Source organism: Balaenoptera borealis (genome assembly GCF_965194805.1).
Source record: "Balaenoptera borealis genome assembly, chromosome: 9".
NCBI lineage: Eukaryota > Metazoa > Chordata > Mammalia > Artiodactyla > Balaenopteridae > Balaenoptera > Balaenoptera borealis.
The window spans coordinates 117,645,761-117,667,890 of record NC_138873.1 but is presented as its reverse complement, the minus strand read 5'-3'; the positions used below and the strand labels follow the sequence as shown (position 1 = coordinate 117,667,890).

Here is a 22,130-nt window from a genome sequence, read left to right as displayed (position 1 = left end):
GGTGCTCTAGAGAGAGAAAGAGAATGGCTTTGGCATCTGACAATCTCAGCCTTGCTGCCAATTTGCTTTATGACTGTGAGGAAATGCCCCAGAGTTTCATTCCTAGACAAGACAGAGGCCCAGTGAACTCAGAGTCACCAGGGTTACCAAGATGCAAGCAGCACACCTGAGACAACGAATGCTGATTCTGTTGCCAAAGTTGATTCTTGCATGATCACCTCTGACAGAATTTTCATGCTATGTAGAAAGACCACCACAAGCAAAAGATTCCCCAAGTTGTCTTTTCCTAAAAGCAGTGACTCGAGGTTATGGGAACAGTGTGAGGGAAGACAAGAACTTTGAAGTTCATCTTCAGGAAAAAAAAAAAAAACAACAAGGACAGATGCTTAATATTTCATACTTTATAGGATATCAAAAACTATAAGCCAGACACTATGACAATAAGATAGTAAAAATCTTAATAAATTTTGTAGACAGCCCACATTTATTCATTTTGCTATCACCTTTTTGCTTCTCCACAATGCTTCACATTTAAGCCCTTAAAACATGAAAAGAAAGTGGTCTCTTGGGAGAACAAGAAGAAAGAATGGAGTCAGAGATATTACATCTTTCCACTTCAACAGTCAGGCATGGAGGAGAGCGATCTTTTGGGATTGAGTCATTTACATGGAGGAGGAGAGAAGGAAATGAGTCATCACAGTCTGTGAAACAGAAAGAAAAGAAAGAAAAGGAACCAAAGAATAACAAGGCTCATGTGAGTTAACAGGTTGTGCCCCTGGAAAATTACTTACGATCGATCGTCAAGCCTGAATTCCCTTTTTTTTTAAAATGGGAATAATCCCTCCTACTTCACAGCGTTTCCTTGATGTTAAATTAATGTAGATAACATGGGTATTGCATATAGAATTATTCCTATCACATAATAACTCAGAACTGAATTGTACTGGGTGCTTCAATAAATATTAGTTCCCTTCTCCCCAGTAAATGCTCATTTTTTGATCTGCCTACCTTTGGTGGTGATATTCACTTATTTTAAAGCTGAAGTCTTTGTGGTGTCTTGTGATTTTATCTCTCTTTCAAAGGAAACACAGAGACAGATAATATACTACCTTGGTGGATTTGTAGCTATATGACTACTTCTCAAGACCCCATATACCTCCATATCCCTCAAGATTCTTAGGAATGAAATATAATTCTTTAGGAGGTACACAGACCAGTCTCTCTCTTTGGCAAGGCCAGTGCAAGGGTAGAAATGGAAGCTTACATACCTTATATCTAACTATTTAAAATTCATAAACACCAACAAACAGTTATAAGAATTATGTTCTATCTTCATGCCTTGATAAAATATCTTCATAATAAAAAATTTTTAAATGCACTAACCAATGATTTTATGTGATTAAAACTAAGGACAATGTTAAAAACTACTGAATTTAATTTTTATTGCACATGTCTGCATGTTTTGTTGATGAGGTACTGATGTTTGGATGAGTAATTAAAGAAAAGAGATGTAATTCATAATTTATTATATGTTTGTTCCATAAAACTTATTTTTATTGCCTTCATTTCAAAAAAATCGCTACTTATGTTGGTAAAAATCAAGATTTCTATATAATTTATGTTCTGTTCTATTGATAGTAATGCCTAATTAGGCAATCGTTACTAAGTCTTTGAAGTTTTTTGATAGTTTTTTTGATGAGCTTCTGTTTTTAGAAAGTTTCCATTGTTGAAACAGAAGCAACTAGATTTTCTCAATGAAATTCTTTTTTTTTTTTAAAGGTGATTTTTTAAAAAAAACTTTGTTTGTTTTTGGCTGTGTTGCGTCTTTGTTGCTGCACGCGGGCTTTCTCTAGTTGCGGCGAGCAGGGGCTACTCTTCGTTGCGGTGCGCGGGCTTCTCATTGCGGTGGCTTCTCTTGTTGCGGAGCACGGGCTCTAGGCACGTGGGCTTCAGTAGTTGTGGCATGTGGGCTCAGTAGTTGTGGCTCGTGGGCTCTAAAGCACAGGTTAAGTAGTTGTGGTACAAGGGCTTAGTTGCTCCGTGGCAAGTGGGATCTTCCTGGACCAGGGATCTAACCCATGTCCCCTGCATTGGCAGGCAGATTCTTAACGACTTTGCTACCAGGGAAGTCCCCTCCCAATGAAATTCTTAAAACCACACTTAAATTTGAAATGAACAAAGGATTTTAGATGTCGTGTTCAGTCTTGATAATGGGGTCATATATGCTAAACTATTGGCAAGCAGAACATATTACAAGATATTTTGATTGTATCATAGAATTTTCTACAACTTTACTTTGATTTTCATAAACTCTTAAAGCAGTATCTCCATTTATATATAAGAGGTTTCACACTTCACATATATTGTCTAGATTACATATATGTACATAAAAATATATGTACAAATCCATACATAAAATTTTAGAGTAATGTGAATTATCTAGTATTGCAGACTGTTTCTCAGCTGCCCTTTGTAAAATCATGATAATTTGTGAGTACCTCTGGAGCAACAAATTAAAACACAAAACAAGAAAATGGATGCTGGTTTCTTATGCAAGGAAGAGCATTCACACTGTTTAAAAGGAAGGCTTTGACAAGTTAGTGAACTTGTCCTTTATTGAGACCTCTGCTGAAGTCTTCTTCCCATTCTGAAGCAGCATCGGTATCTGTGACACAACCCACAAACTTTCAACTCGTTCCGGCACAGTTACTAGCCTGAATTGTGCTAGTTATAGGTCAGAGTGTACCAGCCATAGTGCTGGATCCTGAGTGATAGAGACACTCATGGGCATCTCAATAAATTTATTTTGCATGTGCTTGTGATACGTGGGGCCTTCTACAGTACAGATCCTAAGGACAGAAGTACCTTCTACAGTATAGATCCTGTAGGGAAGAGTGTTGTAATTTTAATTAAGTGGTCACAGTAGCTCATGGAGAAGGTAATGGAACAAAAAATTACAAAGAGGTAGAGTGAGCCATGTGACTATAAGAGGGGAGAACATTCCAGACTGAGGGACTAGCCAGAGCAAAAGCTGTGGGGCTGGAAGTGCAGCAGATGTGTTGATGGATTAGCATGGATGTCAGTATGGCTGAATGAAGAGGAGAGTGAGTAAAGAGGAGCGTGGTAGGAGACAGGAGGCCACTGGAGTGTTCAAATCAGAGGGTCGACATGGTTTTATTTATGTGCCAGACCACAGCAGCCAGAGTCATCTTTTTAAAGCACAACTCTAATTATCCCACTTCTTCTCCAACCTTCAGTCATTCCCTACTACCTAGAAAAATAAAAGTTCATTCTCCCTAGGCTACCTCTTAGCAATTTCCACACTCTAGATCTAATCTATCACCTGCTGCTAATAATCCCAGAGCACTATTTGACTTTTTTTGTTATTTTATTTATTTATTTTTGGCTGCGTTGGGTCTTCGTTGCTGCACGTGGGCTTTCTCTAGTCGTGGTGCGCGGGCTTCTCATTGAGGTGGCTTCTCTTGTTGTGGAGCACGGGCTCTAGGCACGTGGCCTTCAGTAGTGGTGTGCGGGCCTCAGTAGTTGTGGTGTGCGGGCTCAGTAATTGTGGCGCACAGGCTTAGTTGCTCTGCAACATGTGGGATCTTCCCAGGCCAGGGCTCGAACCCATGTCCCCTGCATTGGCAGGCAGATTCTTAACCACTGTGTCACCAGGCCAGGGAAGCTCTTGATTTTTTTTTTTTTTTTTTAATTTGTTCTTTCCTAAACATTCTCAAGTCTTTTGTCTCTATGACTCTGCTCAAGACCTCTCTCCAATTAAAACATTCCACCTCTGTCTTTATTAATGTCTTTCCGCAAACCTCACCTCCTCCATGGCAGTAGTCTCTGAAACTCTCAGCCAGAAACAATCCCTACCATCCAGAGAGCTTGGCATTTACATCCCTTATAGCAGTTAACATCTTCTACCCTTTGTCAGGATTATTATGCTCATGACTCAGCTCTTTTACTATTGAGTCAAGAATGCTGCTTTATTTACCTTTGGATTTCTCTCATACATTGCACTTAATATATTCTCAGTACGTGTTCTTGAGTAAATGAATGAATGAAAAGTCTTCTCTTCAGTTTACCTCAATATGAAGACAAGATAATAGTTAACGTTGTAGAATGCAGGTAAAGGTCCCTTTAGAGTCATGATTCCAGACCAAGATCCCAAATAGGAAGTCTTTTTTGAGTTTCTAAGAATGTGTCTTGAAGTGTGGAAGATAACTGTTTATAGAACTGAGAAAGCTATAAATAGGAATTGGTTTTTCAAATAATCTAAAGTTCAGCATTTGGTATGCTACAATAAATATAATGCTAAAAAAGATCTCAATCCAAAGCAAACTTACAGGTAACTTTCACAAAACACTATCTTGCATTAGCAAATTCTAAAAATGCATTAATTATACATTTATAATGGAATTAGATCTTTGAAAGAAGTTTTTCCCATGGCTTTTTAGTGGATCTTACTGTTTTCAGTATGAATTGCTTTTCTATACAACTGTATAAAAATAATACAATTCAATTAATTATTTTGTAGGTTCAGCACAGTGTTAGGTTTATAACTACCATTTTGTTAAATTAAGACATTTAATATGACAAAAATTTCATTTTTGAAATTTCACATCATATTGCTTATTCCTTTAAAGATAATTTGCCCTAGACACCATAAACTTGTATAACACTATTAATGAAAAAGACCAATATTATGCAGAGTTAGTTTAATAAAGTCGAGTGCTTGGAAAACTCAAGACCAGTAGTTATTTAACATATTGAGAGATGATGACTGAATGACATCCAAAGTGATGGAGACTTTGTTTCTGGTGAAGAATAAAGTGTACAATTCAAATTATAAGAGAAATGTCACAAAAGAACAAGGTTATTAAAAGACAAACTGTCAGAGAGAAAAAGCAAATAGAGTGTCAAAATAATGAAATAGTTTTCAGGGGCAGCAATATCCATTTCCACCAAACTGAAAACTTTCTGCCAAATGCGGCAAGATACTGTTAGCATTTTATTCTTTTTCTGCCTAGATGGTTTAAATTCCTTTGGGTGTATTAGTTGCCTAAAACAATATTTCAAATGAGAAGTATTTGTCTTCCAACATTCAATTCAACATTAACACACTTAGAAGTAGAAGTAGCCCTTTCACTTGCGTGTGGTTATTATAAAAGCTGAGAGAAAGCAGCATAACTGAACATAATAATACAGAACAGGTCATCAACCATTGTTCAATCTATTACTAGTCTATTAAGACAGTCCTGAGTCATGGTATACTGTAATTATTTATTTTTCCCACCTAGTTGCCAATGATCCGTATATTCTCTCTTGTCTCTTCCCCTTGTTTTCTTCCCAAAGTGGTTTCAGGCTTTTTAACTGATCTCCTTTCCTTGGGGTCCTGATTCTCCATTAATATTTTCCATTTGGAACTGCAGGTCGATGAGGATGATGGGGATGGGATGGAACTGGTGATATTTCAGATTCTCCAGGCATCGGAGCGAAATATTTACAAAGCAAGCACCTGTCTTCTTTGTTAATATTGACTAGCTCTTATCACAAAAATTCAACGTATAACTTTGCTAAGTCTTCTTTGCTTTTCTCTATTGTACTACACATTCAGTTCTATCATTCTAGCGTAGCACAAGCCAGGACTTCAGAAAGAGTGTAGAAAAGGATATCTTCAGGATGTGGAGAAAAATCTGTCCAATCACATGTCTTATAAAATGCCATAGTGATTAAACCAAAATTACTTGCAGTCCCTGATGGGTAGAGCAAACAAGCTATGAGAGCTTTCAGCCGTTATTTTAGACATTTTAATATTGTTCTAAAATATCATAATTATTAATATTGATACTATTGAAATGACTAGAAGATTATTTTCTCTTTCTGTTTAAACATAACCCCTCCCTCCAATGCATCAGCTTTAAGAAATAGAAACTAACTTCTGGAAATGATAAGGATTGAAGCTGTTGTAAACTGATCACTGTGAAGTCACCTTTAAGAAAAACTACTTCTATTTAATTGCTTTAAGAGAATGTAAACTTACATTTTGAAACAAATAATTCACTCTTCTCCAAAAAAGAATTTCCTTCACATTTTGTTTTACATAAGAGTGCTTTACATGAGAGATAACCCAGTGAGCAATGGAATTAGAGGTAGGGATCTTGGATTCTCCTTTCCATACTATCATCAATCTCCTCTGCAACCTTAAGGTTGCAGGTCACTCTCAACATGTGAGCTCCTTAAACCCAAATTGAAGAAGTTGGATTACCTCATTGCTTTATTGGCCTTGTACTTGGAAATCTAGGTTTCCACATAAAAATCTCAGAATGGTGAATAGTGGGGTATGGGGGAAGTGGTAGGTTAGATGGTGAATTTAATCCTCACATCAAAACAGGCAACTCCACTTTATTCTAGCACATTTTGGAACTTCACTTATGATTTTTTTTTAAATTCCACCACTAAAAACTGCTTAAAAACCACAATTTTCTTGAAAGTTTAAATTTAGTTTACATTTATCTTCTTTATGAATTAGCATACAAAACTGATGTGTGATAGAAACACACTTTGTTAAGGTAGAAAAACTAAAGGCAATAATAAAGAACCATTTTCAATATAAACAAAGAATAAGTCTTGTAAACTGTTTTCTACTTTTTCTAAATATTTTATTTCATGAAAAGTTTCCACGGTCAAATTAACTTAGAAACTGCTGTAAATCTCTTAGAGATTTACAGTGTACATTAATTGATTAAAGACACTGGTAAGTCTTTTATATTTTGTTCAACACAGTTTTCCCCAGTTTTATTAGATGACAGATGACAAACCTTCCTTTTAGCATAATATCTGTTACTCATTTATGGAAACATGCAGCCATAGGGAAATGGAAGTGAACCAGAAAGAAGATACTTCATTTTCCACTGTCTCTGTAGCCAGTACTTGGTGAAATAATCCAGAACATTAGTGAGCTTTACATTCCCTTATTTTTTGACACCGATATCTTGGATTCCTGCTACAGCACCCATGCCAAATATTGCCTGACATACTGACACAGAAGTTTTCAATATTGGTAAAAGATGACTTAATGCAGAATACATTACACAGGACTGTAGAAAGAATAAATAATTGTGAGTTTCTTTTCACGTCATGTCTTTTTAATAATAGGAATGGAATCCATTCACAGGTAGGAAAAATACTTAGTTGCCATAGGAATGATATATGCTCATTAATAAAGGAAAGTGAGCTAAAGGCTTCAAATAAGAAAATTCCATTAATTAGTGGTTTCACAAAGTATTGATTGGTCTTATCAACTTAAAATATTACAGACTTTTAGCTATTAGTCTAATTGCATGTTATTTTAATCAAGCTTGTTTCTTGCATATGTGGTATTGCAATGGCATTATTTTTATATAAACTAGCATAAAATATTATGGTTGTGAATTGATTTAATCTATTTTAGCAAAAGAGGTAGAAATAAATCAATTGCCATAACAAGTAGTCACAAATTGTATTCTTGGTGATCAACTATTTTATATGTTAGTAATATGAAACCAAACAAGGATAAATGAGTTATGTACACAAAAGCCTGAAATGTAATAGGGTCTCAGAATTGATAGCTCTTATTCTACATTCTACTGCTTCCTGAAATAGAAGCTTTCTTGGGCACATTACTTAAGAATTTAGAGTCCATGATTCTTTTTGTTGTTGTTTTTGTTTTTTCATGATTCTTTATTTTTTAAGTGGTCCTAATTCTATCTCCTCTGCTAACCTCATATAACTCTTGCGAGGATTAACTGATAATTCAGTAAAAGAAAAAATTCTCTCAACTCATGCAGTGAAGACTGACATTTGGGAAATTGAAAAAATGAGGTCTGGGGGGAATAAAAATTATATATCAACTGTACACATTTTATTTAGTGTAAAATGTAATCTATATTTATTTTTCAGTCTTTGATTTTAGGTCAAGGCTTTTCCTTTAGCTAAGGGTCTACTCTGGCATTCAGACTATCTCTTGTACATAGAAAACACTCACAGGAGTGAGGTCAGTGAAAATGTTGGAGTAGGGACATCTGGGGACTGTCCTTCCCCAGAAAAATCCTAAAAATTTATCAAAAACTGTCAAGATTAACCTTATTGAAATGCAGAAAGATAGTCAAATGTTTATATCAACTAAAAGGATGCACAGAAGGAGAAAGGCTACTGAAACAGCCTAGATCTTAGCAGCATATTAACTAACCTAGATCCACCCCTTCCCTTATGCATCAGTGGTCTTGAAGATGACAGCCTGTTCCTAGTGTGGGCACAGAGTAGATACGGTTTCCAGGAAATTGTGTTATCTGTTTTTATCTGACTGAGGTTTTCCTGAAGGACTCCTGCATGGAGTTTGCCTAACTTGGAACTCTATCAGGGCTGAACAGCCTGGAATGAAAAATAACAGTTGGGGTAAACAGTAGATATACCAAAAACCTGGGAGGAAAAGCTGAGTAGTGAGGTTTCGGTGGGGGGAAGAGCGACTTTGAAAAATTACCACATAAGCAGAGGAAACTACAAAGTTACATAAATGCTCCGGATAGGATGCATATTCAGAAAAGACCTGAGGAGGCCACAGGCTTTCAAATGTAGCCAACTTTTAGCCTCAGGGCAAGATGGAAGTGTAAACTAAGACAAAGTTGTAAACTGCCAGGGAAAGGGTTGAAAGAAAGCCACAGCCCAGAGCAAATCTGAAAAGACTTGTTGAGTGATTTTTTTCATTATTTGCTTTATTGTTTACACATCATAATAGTCAAAGTGTCCATTTTCAACAAAAAAATTATGAAGCATGCAATGAAGCAAATATGGCCCATACACAGAAAAAAAAAAAAGAATTGAACAAAAATTGTCTTGAGAAAGCACAGATATTGGACTTAATAGACAAGACTTTAAATCAACTCGCTTAAATATTCTCAAGAAGTTAAAGGACACAATACAAAATAAATAAAGGAAACAGGAAAATAATGGCTCAGCAAACAAAGAATATCAATAAAGAGAACCTGTAAAAAGGAATCAAATATAAATTATGGAGCAGAAAAATACAATAGTTGAAATTAAAAAACCCACTGGAGGGGTTTAACTGCAGATTTGAGCAGACAGATGAAAGAATCAGCAAAGTTAATAGCAGGGCAAATGAAATTATCCAGTTAGAAGAGCAGAAATCTCTTCCAACGCATTCAAGTTAGTTTTTAATATAAGCAGCACTCTCTTTTTGCACTTTTATTTTATGAGCTTGCATAGAATTTAGTTAAAATATTTAATTGTATATTAATATATGTTAACAAACATATTTATAGAGACATATAACAGGAGTAAATAGTTTGGAGAAGAAACTCAAGTAATTTGCACTAAGTAGCTCAGCTGTCAGAAGCAGAGGGATGTCAGTACATAGTGAACATGCTACTACCAAGAATATCTGGGTACCATGGGCATCTATCACTATATTACTACAGAGAGAATCAAGAGTGTGGATAATTCAGGAAGTCAGTTGAAAGCTTCAACTGTGATTTGTATAGTGAGCTTTGGTTTACAAAACCTTTTCTCATCAACTATGTGAACTTTATTTATGCAAAGACCTTGTCTACATCATTCATAACTGGGTCCACAGTGCCTACAAATAGTACGTGGCACATAATCAGTTCTCAATAAATATCTGTGACCAAGAAAGGACTCAACAAGGGAGGGGCAATATAGGGGGGTGGGGAGTGGGAGGTACAAGCTATTGGGTGTAAGATAAACTCAAGGATATATGGTACAACACGGGGAATATAGCCAATATTTTGTAAAAGCTGTAAATGGAAAGAAACCTTTAAAATTGTAGAAAAGAACTTAAAAAAAGAAAAGACTCAACAAACGTGTTTTCTTCATTTAATAAGAGGGGATAAAATGTATGTGAAAGTGTTTGAAAATATATACCCTCTATATAATAGGCTTCATAATAACATATTTCTTTTAAATTTTGCAGCCCATATCTTCCTGTAGTATATACTTGACTTAGAACATGAACTTTCAATCAGCAGTCATTTGAAACTGTCTTATAAAGAGTTACACAGTTGTCTAAGAAAACCACAAGACAAAATGAATTGCACTTTTCATTATTTTGTAAGTTGGATTACGGGGCCAACAATTTACAAGGCAATAATAAAATGAAAAGATTTAAGTAGAGCTTATGAACTATCATATACTCGTGTGTGCCAACTTGCTTTTGAATCTTAGCTTTGCTTTACAAGCAATTCTGTTAAGCCTGAAAACTGTCAAATGCGATGGGTGTGAGTATGTATACCCTAGCTTACCAAAGGCTAAGTGATATACTTATTTTTAAAGATAGTTTCTATTCTTATCCTTGCTTTCTGCTACTTAAATCTTTCTTTAAAAATGCCTGTTTTTCTTGAAAATTTGCTTGTGTGGACTAACTAAGTGTAAACTCTCTTTGGGGCAAGTGAGGGAGGAAAAACAAAAGGACTTCAGCTATTTCCAAGTAAGGAAATCATATGCTGTGTATGACCTTTTTTTTTTTTTTCCTTTAGCACTTTATTATGACAGTTTAATAAACAATATCGAAGGAATATTACAGTGAACACCCATATATCCACCACCTGGATTTGGCCATTACCATTTTACTTTTTCTGGCTTTATTACATGATTATCCATCTATCCATTTCTCTACCCATCCATCAATCCTTATTTTTTTGGACACATTTCAAATGCAGGCATCCTTTAACTCCCCTAAAATACATCAGCATGCGTGTAATTATTTAGAGTCGGATATTTGTTTACATTTTTTCTTTTGATTTGAAATTTACATGCAATGAAATGTACAAATTTTTAAAAAATTAATTAACTTATTTTTGGCTGCGTTGGGTCTTTGTTGCTGCACGCGGGCTTTCTCTAGTTGTGGCAAGCGGGAGCTACTCTTTGTTGTGGTGCTTGGGCTTCTCATTGCTGTGTATGCCCTTTATTTTAATGAATTAAGAACAGGCATTTGATGCTCCCTCCGCATTTTAAAAGTCATCCAGTGTACCTATCCTGGAGGCAGCGTGGGCAGTGGAAACATCAGGAGCCCTAGGACCAAAAAATATTGATTCCAGTAGAAACATTGCCACTTTTTTGGTGGTGTGATCTCAAACAAGTCCTACTACCGAGCCTGGCCTTGCTTTACTTATTAGTCAATGTGAAAAATAATAATACCCATGAGAAAGCGGTAGTAAAACAGTAGGCTGATAGCTTTAGAAGATAATATTCGTTATTATAAAGTTTTCAAATATAAACATGAGGAGTATGCTGAGTTCATACACACATATATAATTCTAATTTTAATCGCATTCTTCACTTCCACAAACTTTAATAGCTTTTGGTATGATGAAATAGACACGATTTTCCAAGTGCTGATAAGTTCCCGGTGGTTTCTGCTATGAGCCATATGAGACTGCTAGCTCTTTATCAGAATCTACCCATATTTTGAGTCGAAAGAGAAAAAAAGAGAGTGAAACACTTTTGTTGAGTCCTTTCTTGGTCACAGATATTTATTGAGAACTGATTACATGCCAGGTACTATTTGTGGGCACTTTGGACTCAGTTATGAATGATGTGGACAAGGTCTTTGCAAAAACAAAGTTCACATAGTTGTTGAGAAAAGGTTTTGGAAACCAAAGCTCACTATACAAATATTAACCACAACCGAAGTTCTTTCAACTCGAAATATGGGTAGATTCTGAAAATAAAGAGCTAGCAATCTTATATATGGTTCATAGCAAAATCCACTGCTAAACTAATCTACTCACCAGTTCCCCAGAGGTGGGGCAAATCCCTGAGGCTTCGGCTAGCTTTTGCTTTTAGTTGTAGTTTTCTGCAAAAATCCTCAGCCTACATTCAGGTCCTGGACTCACTGCCATGGTCTAAAACCCCCAAATTGCCTAGTTCTGGGATAGAAAACTTTCCATAGACTGATGATCATTATTCTTCTTTCAGTCTTGCTTTGACTACCAACTTTGCCACCATCGTCTTCCATTATGGCTGCAGCAATTCACACACAAACAAATATAAAAGTGCAGTGGGTTATTCAACCATCTGTGTACAAACTGTGACTAGAAAGATGTTCTCTCACAGGAAGACCATGAGTAGAGTCAAGTTTTATGTATGGTTGGCTCTTTAAAAATATGTGAGCCTTAGTTTATCAATACTTTCTCCACAGGAGGACAGCTGCCCTCCCTGCTGCCTTGCTAATTCAACCGAGCATGACCACTTCACATCCCAAAGACACACAGACATCTACTCATTATATGAGTCATGGTCTTCTCCTGATGCCAAGAAAGAACTTCATAAGGTAACACCTTTTTAAGAAAAAAAAAAAAAAAGGCAGAGAAGTGGAATTTTCAGCAAATTATTTGACCTCATTTTCATAGGAACATTTAAAGCCTTCATAGAAGTTGTTTGAGTGATGATCATTTTGAAGAAAGACATCCCAAAACAATCACATTATTAAAATGGACTGAGTTTTTAGGATGAAGTTTAGTAGGTTAGAATAAATGAAACAAACAGATTTTAGTTAAACAAATACTGTACGCTAACACATATATATGGAATCTAAAAAAAAAAAAAAAAATATATGGTTCTGAAGATCCTAGGGGCAGGACAGAAATAAAGATGCAGACATAGAGAATGGACTTGAGGACATGGGGAGGGGGAAGGGTAAGCTGGGACGAAGTGAGAGAGTGGCATGGACATATATACACTACCAAATGTAAAATAGATAGCTAGTGGGAAGCAGCTGCATAGCACAGGGAGATCAGCTCAGTGCTTTGTGACCCCCTAGAGGGATGGGATAGGGAGGGTGGGAGGGAGATGCAAGAGGGAGGGGATACGGGGATATATGTATATGTATAGCTGATTCACTTCGTGATACAGCAGAAACTAACACACCATTGTAAAGCAATTATACTCCAATAAAGATGTTAAGAAAATTTTTTTTAAAAGAACATAATCCAGTAGCCATAAATGAAGTACTATTCCAATCAACGTCATGGAAATAGCACAAGAAGGAATTTTTACATTCAGAAAACATTCAGACTTTCTATGGTAGCATTTTCCATAGGAATAGATAAGAGTGAAACTCAAAAGCATGATTCTACAAAACTCTGATTTGAACACGCAATTGCTTTCCTGTGTGAGGTTTGAGATGTGTTACCTCCCTACAACTGAGTATCTGTTTTTATAAACCTAAAATGGCAGACTATAAAATGTCTTATTATTGAAAGCTTCTTTCAAAATATCATCAGGGAAATTAGCTATTTAACAGAAACTCCATGTTCCTATAAATACTTTGTTAGAAAGTCCTCAAGTTCTTTCCTGTTTCTTGCAGGAGAAGCAGCAAAGGAACAAGACAGCTTGAGCCAGACGACTCATTACACCAAGAGCACATAAGACACATAGATCAAAGCGAATCTTACCCTCTTCCGATCCTTTCTACAATACTCTCTTGCTTTGCGAAAGTTAACTCCTTTGGCTTTCTGAAGGATTCTTCAGTAGACAATTTATTCAAAGAAAAATGGGTATGTTTCCAAAACAGAGATATGGAGATAAGTACACTTCAAATAAGATGGAGCCCAGGGGCAACTCAAACCTTATCCCACACCTACTTTTATTCTGCGTGGGAATAAAAATGTGGGCAAAGACAAGAAGTTTATCAAAGGACAACACTGACCTTGAATTTCTACCAAAGAAGACGATCAGTGTTCAAAACCTGAAGAAATTTCACAATCTTAGAGCCATACCTATTTTTTTGTTTTTTGTTTTTGGAAATTAAGGATTTCAACTCAAAAAGAGGAAAGATCTTATCATTGTGGGTTAAACTAAGTAAATGTATTTTTCACATGTAAAGTTCATGAGTAAGACTTCTGTCAAATCAAGATACGTCTCGATGAAGAATCACAAGGAGAAATGTGAAGAGAAACGAGGAAAAAAAAATTTTTTTAAGTGTATGTTTTCTGACATAAGGGCAAACAAAACACGAATGATTGTTTCATATAAGAAGAAAAAGAAAACAATGAAAATGAAGCCTCTTTACTGTGACTGTAAAGCTGAAAAAGACAAATTTCGGGATAGTGAAGAATAAAAAAGAGTGACGGAATCCAGTGTCCAGTTAATGGTAATGGCACTTATCCTAAAGGAATGTCTGGAAAAATGTTTCCAGTGGAAGCTGGTGCATGGCTGGTCCCCTGATGAAAATGAAAGTAGGGAGCCCCAGCCAGCCAAGGGCGGAGCATGAGAGGGAACATTCCGCTGGCCAGGACAGATGATAAAAGCTGAGCAGCTACAGTCAATGCCAGGTCTGGGACAGTCTGGAGGGAGAGAGCGCCAAGGTGGAGTCTGAGTTGGGAGGAAAAAAATACCCAAATCCCGAGTTAGAAAAAGCAAAACCAGAAAGGTCACTGAGGTACCCCTTACTCTTTAGCTTATGGATATCATGGTGGGACATTAAAATAATACTTCAGAAGTGCGTATTTTGATGACATGACCCAAACGAAATTGGGGGATTTTTAAAAGTTACTTTAAGCAGTTTATCTATTCAAAGAACATTCACCTCGAGCCTATTCTTTGCTAAATACAAAGCTAGGTTTCAGGAATACAAAGATGAAAAGGAAGTCAGGACAAGAAAGGGTTTCAATACACTACTATGTTTAAAATAGATAACCAACAAGGACCTACTGTATAGCACAGGGAACTCTGCTCAATATTCTATAATAACCTAAATGGGAAAAGGATTTGAAAAAAAAGATAGATACATGTATATGTATAACTGAATCACTTTGCTGTACACCTGAAACTAACACAACATTGTAAATCGACTACAGTCCAATATAAAACAAAATTTTTAAAAATGTTTTAAAAATTAAAAAAAGAAGATACAGGACCACTATTATTAGATACCACCAAGAAATCAAGATCAAACTTAAGAGTGTCCATTGGATCTGGGAATTAGAAATTGGTGGGTGATTTTAGCAGGAGTACTTTTAGTGAATGGCAGGGGCAGAAAGAAGAATGTAGTGAACTGAAAGATAATTTAGTAGTAGGTTCATGAAAAAAGGAGTGCATGTAAGTTTTCCATGTCCCTGGATGAAAGGAGGAAAATAGGGCAGAGACTAGAGGGGATATAGGGTTCAAATGGGTTTGGTGTTTGTTATTGCTGTATTGTTTTTCAAAAAGAAAATAGTAATTCAAATTGATAGTATTGTTTGATACGTTATTTGGTTTACCATAGTACTAGAGTAATGATAATGTAGGCTGGGGGAAGACCCTAAAGATCATGCACTTTTCACATTTTACAGATGCAGAGCTGAGGACCTGAAGTATAGCCAATATTTTATAATAACTATAAGTGGAGTATAATCTATAAAGATTTTGAATCACTATGTTGTACACCTGAAATCAATATGATATTGTAAATCAACTACACCTCAACTGAAAAAAAAAAAAACTTAGGACCTGGAAGTTGTGATTTTCTAGTCATTCATTTTAAAACCTATAGCAGCAGACATCATCTGGGAATATGTGACATTATGAGGGAATAAAAAATGTGATGATTATTTAGGACTCCCTTCTTTCCTTCCTTTCTTCCTGTCTTCCATTTCCTCCCAGAATTTGAAATATCTTCCTAATGCTACCCATTCTATATAAAGTATATTATTGAAGCTAATATCAAGATAAATTAAGGTGAAAATATAACACCATAAGTTTTAATATAGCCATACATTTAAGCCATATAATTAAGTGAAAAGTGCATTTTGGAATGATTTTATTGTTACATTTTACTTTGCTTTTGTGTACCTGACATTCACATATAACTCTTCTTATAAAAGGTAACTTGTTTTAAAACTGAAACAAACAAAAACTGGACACTCTTCCCATACAAATTCTTAGCAATAATTTTTAAAGTATTGTCATTAAAAACTATAGATCTTATAGCGGGATTCTCTTCATTTAAAGGGGCAATAAAAGTACTAGTAAGCTGTAAGAATGCCTTAACCCTATACCAAATAGCAGACATTTTGTAGTGCTGAAAGCGTTAGCATTAAACATACTTAGTTCTTAAAAGCAGGCATTATGTGAAACTAGAAAAAAAAGAGGATTTAAAAACCTTATGTGACCCTCTGCTCTAATTGAGCCAAAATACATAAATTAGCGCACCATTGAATTTGTAGGAGGAAATGGCCTATTAGGTCATTTAGTACTTCCCTTGCTAAATTTAAACAGTCCTCTACAGCATATTTTTTAACACTGTAAGTCTAGTTTTGAAAGTTTCACGTGATAATACTTTTCGCCACATCCTTAAAAAGCTATTAATCTAGCTGAGCTTCATAGGAAGTCACTAATAATGTTGAACTAGAAGCTTTCTTTTCTTAACGTGATTCCACCAGCTTCCTTGCCAGGTAACCAGGTCTCCATCTCCAGAACTCTTCTACTTCCCTTCTTCTTTTTTTTTCTGACTATTTGAGTTGTATGGAACCCACCATTTTTGCAAGGAAAATTGCAAAAATGGCAGAACTTTGTCAATAATGAACTTCCACTTCCTGCTTCTTCCCCAAGTTTAGACAATGACGATGAAACGTTGCCCCTTGTACTTGACATTATCTTGCCCTTGTCAACTACAAATTGGCATTTGTCATTGGCACTTGCCATCTACCTCTACAGGGATTAAATCATGTGCTGCTGCATCTCTGATTTTCACCACCCCCTGAAAGGAGTTCAGGGTGGAGAGCAGAAATGAGGCACTCTGTGATCTGGGAAAAACTGGCAGAACAGGTCTTCAGATAGTTAGGTATTTTCAGGAGCTGATTGTATGGGCCCAATTCTTGTATCTCCTCATATCTAGAAAAGCACTAAAATTCTTCACGGTGATGAACGCTCCTCGTGACTAGCGGAAACCTTCTGCAAAAAATATGTGCTTGATTGCATGTACTCTCCCTTCACCCAAATCACATATATACTGACCTTCCCCTCTACCTCTCTGGAACAGTTTCTCAGAGCTATGTGAAATGCTGCAGTCCTCATTTTGCCCCAAATAAAACTTAACTCGCAACTCTCATGTTGCGCAGTTTTTAAGTCGACACCCTTTCCTTTCTTCCAACTGTAGTGTCCCCTGAAAAAAGGCTATGGGAGTTTAAAATTGTATTTACCGTCCCTGAGAGATGGATTTTTTGTTGTTGTTGTTAGCCATATGCTTTCAGAGGCCTATGGGGAAAGCAGGGACTCTATTACTGCAGCTTGTTTAGAATAGATACAAAATGCCAAGCTGATAATTATCCGAAGTGAATTTAGTCTCTTAATGCCTTTAGAGAGCAGAGACATACTTTGGGGCTTATACCTTGTGAGTGATTACGTCATTAATTTTTATTCTAATTGACAACTGAGGTAGTCATTCTGAAAGACAATGGAAAGACGATTTTGGAAATTTGGGTCAACAATTGCATAAGTGGTATTTAAAACACTCACACTGATATATATGCATACGTGTGTATATATGTGTGTATATATATAAAATATACATGCATACATATACGGGCCATTGTGTGCTAGGGCTGGCTTATACCTGCCCAGGGGTGCAGATTGTTGAATTTTCAGGAATTTTGTGAAGCAGGTAAACACACCCATGATTAAATATTAAATTATATAAGCTAACAAATAAATTATATTAAAACAAAGGTAAGCAATTCTAAATATTCACAGTTCCCTAATTTTTTTACTACATTTTGGTATTATCAGTGCTCTAGAGATTATTTATATTTACTGCCTCCATATGGTGGAAACCCTATCAACTAGTGAAAACCTGAGCATTTCTTCCCAACACTGTGTTCAGTGAATTCATGGTGCTCGCTTGAAATCAGCAAATGCTACAAAGCAGGGCCCTTCAGCCCACCAAAAGCTGGTTGTTATGCATTTACTATCACACTACTGTTAACAAAATTATAAAATAACTGCATTTAAAAAAACGCTAAACATATAGTTAAAGAACAGGGAAGACATTGAATATCTATCCACAGTTTTATCAGTTGTATAATGTCATTTTTGTATGTTCATTTTGATACCACTATACATTTTAGCTGAATTCCATTATTGATTTATTTTAATAATATTCTTCATACTATAATAATTGGGATAGGACATAAAATTTAAAAAATAAAATGAGAAAAATTAAAAATATAATCAAAGTAAGGTTAATTATTAGAAGCAAAGTTATGGATGTCACTTTGTAACTTGAATAGGTTAATTCTTGTAAGTACTGATCTGGTTCCAAATTTTCTAGAAGCAAGATAAAAATGGAACTCAATTAATTACATTGTGCTCTTTATCTGAAGAGTCATTTATTTTTCTTGCCACTGAATACAGAGGTAACACATTATATGGGTCATTCTGAAATGGGTATTAAATAATACTTTTTTAATGTTGTAAGTCTCTAGGGGCATTACATTAAAACCTAGTATATAGGCTCCAAATATGTTTTTTGAATCAACAAATTCATGAGCAGTTAAATCAATTTTTTTTCTGATTACCCTTTATGTAAACCCAAGGTGTAACTTTTTAACAAATTGAAGGAATTTCTCTGACAGGGTTAGAGCTTAGAAAACAGAGAGAAGTATTGATTTTTCGACAATATTTATAATCTTCTGTGTGCTACAGACTTAAATATTTTATGAAACAGATTTGTTCCTGGCTTGTGAAACCTAAAACATCAAGCGAGAGATTTTTCACTATTTTAACTATTCTCTTAAATGATAAAATTAAGTCCTAATCTCAATGACTTGCTCAAAGACACATAGCAAATAGGTGGTGATGTCTGAATTGCACCCATCCAGTCTGGCATTAGATGTCTGTTACATGTTATCAGGAGCTCAGTCTCAATCCAGAAGCCACATTATGTTTGCCAACTGGAAAGATATCCATGGGCTTAAGATATCAAGTACAAAAGAAGCCAAATTGACATTTTTTGACAGAAAACTTTGTGTACTAACTTACTTTTGCACAGATGGGTAAGCCAAACTTCCTATGCAAGGAGGTGGCCTACAGCTGTATTTTAGAAAAAAAACCCAGACATTTCTCTATACAATGAGGCAAACTGTCCCAGAGGCCATGCAATAGAAAGCTCACAGACCAAGGTAAGATGCTTAAAGTAGACACACACACACACACACACACACACACACACACCCCTCAAGAGCATGGATATTGTAAAATGTAGAAAAATATTGGGTCAATATTTGCAGATTCACAGGTTTGTTGTTATGATGCCACAAAATTTTCTATTTGTGTCTCCAGAATAAACTCATCTGTACGCCTTTATACACTCTCCATTTACTTTATGAGGTCAATGTAATTTTAATACCAAAACTGTATCTGGGGAATGTGCAAAAATAAAACTACGAACCAACCCCACTATGAAAAAAGGCAGTTTTTAAAATAAAATACTGCCAAATAGCAGTCATGAAATAATATTTTAAATAATGTTATTCTAGTAGTTCAAGGGTAGTTCATTATTAGAAATCTATCAGCATAATTTATTAAGTCAAAAAAAAGAAAAATATCCATAAACCACAACAAAAGATGTTGCAAAGGCCTTCAATAAATTCACTGAGAACTGTAACATTCTAGAGCATATGCAGAAGAAAACCACTTAAGTATGATAAAAATTTAGTGTGGCCCAAATCATATATGTGGTTAATTTATTTCCAAAGTTGATTTCATGTTCAGAAAAATAATATAAAATAAGTCTAAAATACTTTCATGTTCAAGTGTCAAGAAAAATATCACAGGAAATTAAGATATAAGTGCTTCACAAGATCCAGATTTGAAAATGAAATGTGAAATCTGGAAATATTACTGTAAATGTCTCTTTTTGGTGTGCATGGAGAAAATATTATTCTGGGAAACCGTGAAAGCCAACTGACTTAAATTACAGAATATTTTATATCTGAAGTAGCAGTTCTGTGAACTTTTCCTTTGTATCTCAATTTTTGCTCAAGATAAATCTCAGCATAAGATTACTTTTGATACCTAAATATAAGACGTGACACCATAAAACTCCTAGAAGAGAACACAGGCAAAACATTCTCTGCCATAAATTGTAGCAATATTTTTTAGATAGTCTCCCAAGGCAAAAGAAATAAAAGCAAAAATAAACAAATGGGACCTAATCAAACTTAAAAGCTTTTGCACAGCAAAGGAAACCATCAACAAAACAAAAAGACAACCTACGGAATGGGAGAGGATATTTGCAAACGATGCAACAAACAAGGGATTATTATCCAAAATATACAAACAGCTCATACAACTCAATATCAAAAAAACAAACAACCCAATCAAAAATGAGCAGAAGACCTAAATAGACATTTCTACAAAGAAGACATACAGATGGCCAACAGGAACATGAAAAGATGCTTAACATCACTGATTATTAGAGAAATGCAAATCAAAACCACAATGAGGTATCACTTCACTCTGGTCAGAATGGCTATAATCAAAATGTCTACAAATAATAAATGCTGGAGAGGGTGTGGAGAAAAGGAAACCCTCCTACACTGTTGGTGGGAATATAAATTGGTGCAGCCACTATGGAAAACAGTATGGAGGTTCCTTAAAAAAATAAAAATAGAGCTACCATATAATCCAGCAATCCAGGGTATATATCCAGAAAAAAATGAAGACTCTAATTCAAAAAGATACATGCACCCTAATATCATAGCAACATTACTTACAATAGCCAAGACATGGAAACAACCCAAGTGCCCATCAACAGACACTTGGCTTAAGAAGATGTAAGATATATATATATATATATATACACACACACACACACACACACACACACAATGGAGTATTATTCCCATAAAAAAGAATGAAGTGTTGCCATTTGCAGCAACATGGATGGACCTAGGGAATATTAATGCTAAATGAAGTAAGTTAGACAGGAAAGACAAAAATCATATGATATCAATTACACGTGGTATTTAAAAAATAATACAAATGAATCTATATACAAAACAGAAACAGACTCACAGACATAGAAAACAAACTTATGGTTACCAAAGGGGAAAGGGAAGGCAGGGAGGGACAAATTAGGAGTATGGGGTTAACAGATACACACTACTGTACATAAAATAGATAAGCAACAAAGATTTACTGTATAGCACAGGGAATTATACCCAATATCTTGTAATAACTTACAATGGAATATAATCTGCAAAAGAAAATCACTATGCTGTACACCTAAAGCTAACACAATACTGTCAATCAACTATATTTCAATTAAAAAAATATTAGTTTCGATTTTAATCAGGAATTCCAGCTACCCAGCAACTGCTGCATCCATATGTGCTATTTCTGTGTTTATGCTAAAGTCACCTGCATCAGAACTCAGCACCTTTCAAGTTGCTCTAAGAATCCAGTCTCACACTATCAGCTCTAAGCAGTGTACGATTTACTGAAGATTTCACATGGGAGACGTGGGATGACCTTAATATTGTATATTCCTCAGCAAAGTATGTGATCAACCCCTGTCAGTTCTCAGAAGTGTTCTTTCGGTGGTGTGGCCACCAGCGTGAAAGTCCTTTGATTTGCATTTCCCTAATGATTAGCAATGCTGAGCACCTTCTTTATGTGCCTGTTGGCCATCTGCCCATCCTCTTTGGATATCTTGATACTGGTAAATTTATGCTTTCTTCCTTTATGTTCATCAAATTAAGTAATTTTTTGTACACTTGATATTCTGAATGATACTTTTTAAAGAATTAGTATTTTATTGTCTTCTTATAAAGAGTGTGTTCTAGCAAACATATTACCTTGAACTTGTAGAGGATAGATCTTTTGTGTTTTTCTTAGTTTTAGGATGAATCCCTTAGTCCTGACATGTTTTGTTCCTACAATGTAATCACGATGGGACTTAAATAGAAAGTCACGGTTCAAGGCTCTCTAACAATGCAGGACTCAACCCCAAACTCCAGTCTTTATTCTTCCCTTTCAGCCTTTTTAAAAAAAAATTTTTATTTTATATTGGAGCATAGTTGATTAACAATGTTGTGTAAGTTTCAGGTGTACAGCAAAGGGATTCAGTTATA

At 35.5% G+C, this 22,130-nt stretch overlaps 1 pseudogene across 1 annotated transcript in view; it reads right to left on the bottom strand.

Annotated features, from left to right (window-relative positions):
• Positions 1 to 1,847: 1,847 nt before the first annotated feature.
• Positions 1,848 to 22,130, bottom strand: part of LOC309635038 (DNA endonuclease RBBP8-like) — a 34,520-nt pseudogene continuing 14,237 nt past the window's right edge. Inside the window, exon 3 of the transcript XR_014249611.1 lies at positions 1,848 to 11,088. The product of XR_014249611.1 is annotated as a DNA endonuclease RBBP8-like (transcript). The remainder of the gene's footprint in view (positions 11,089 to 22,130) is intronic.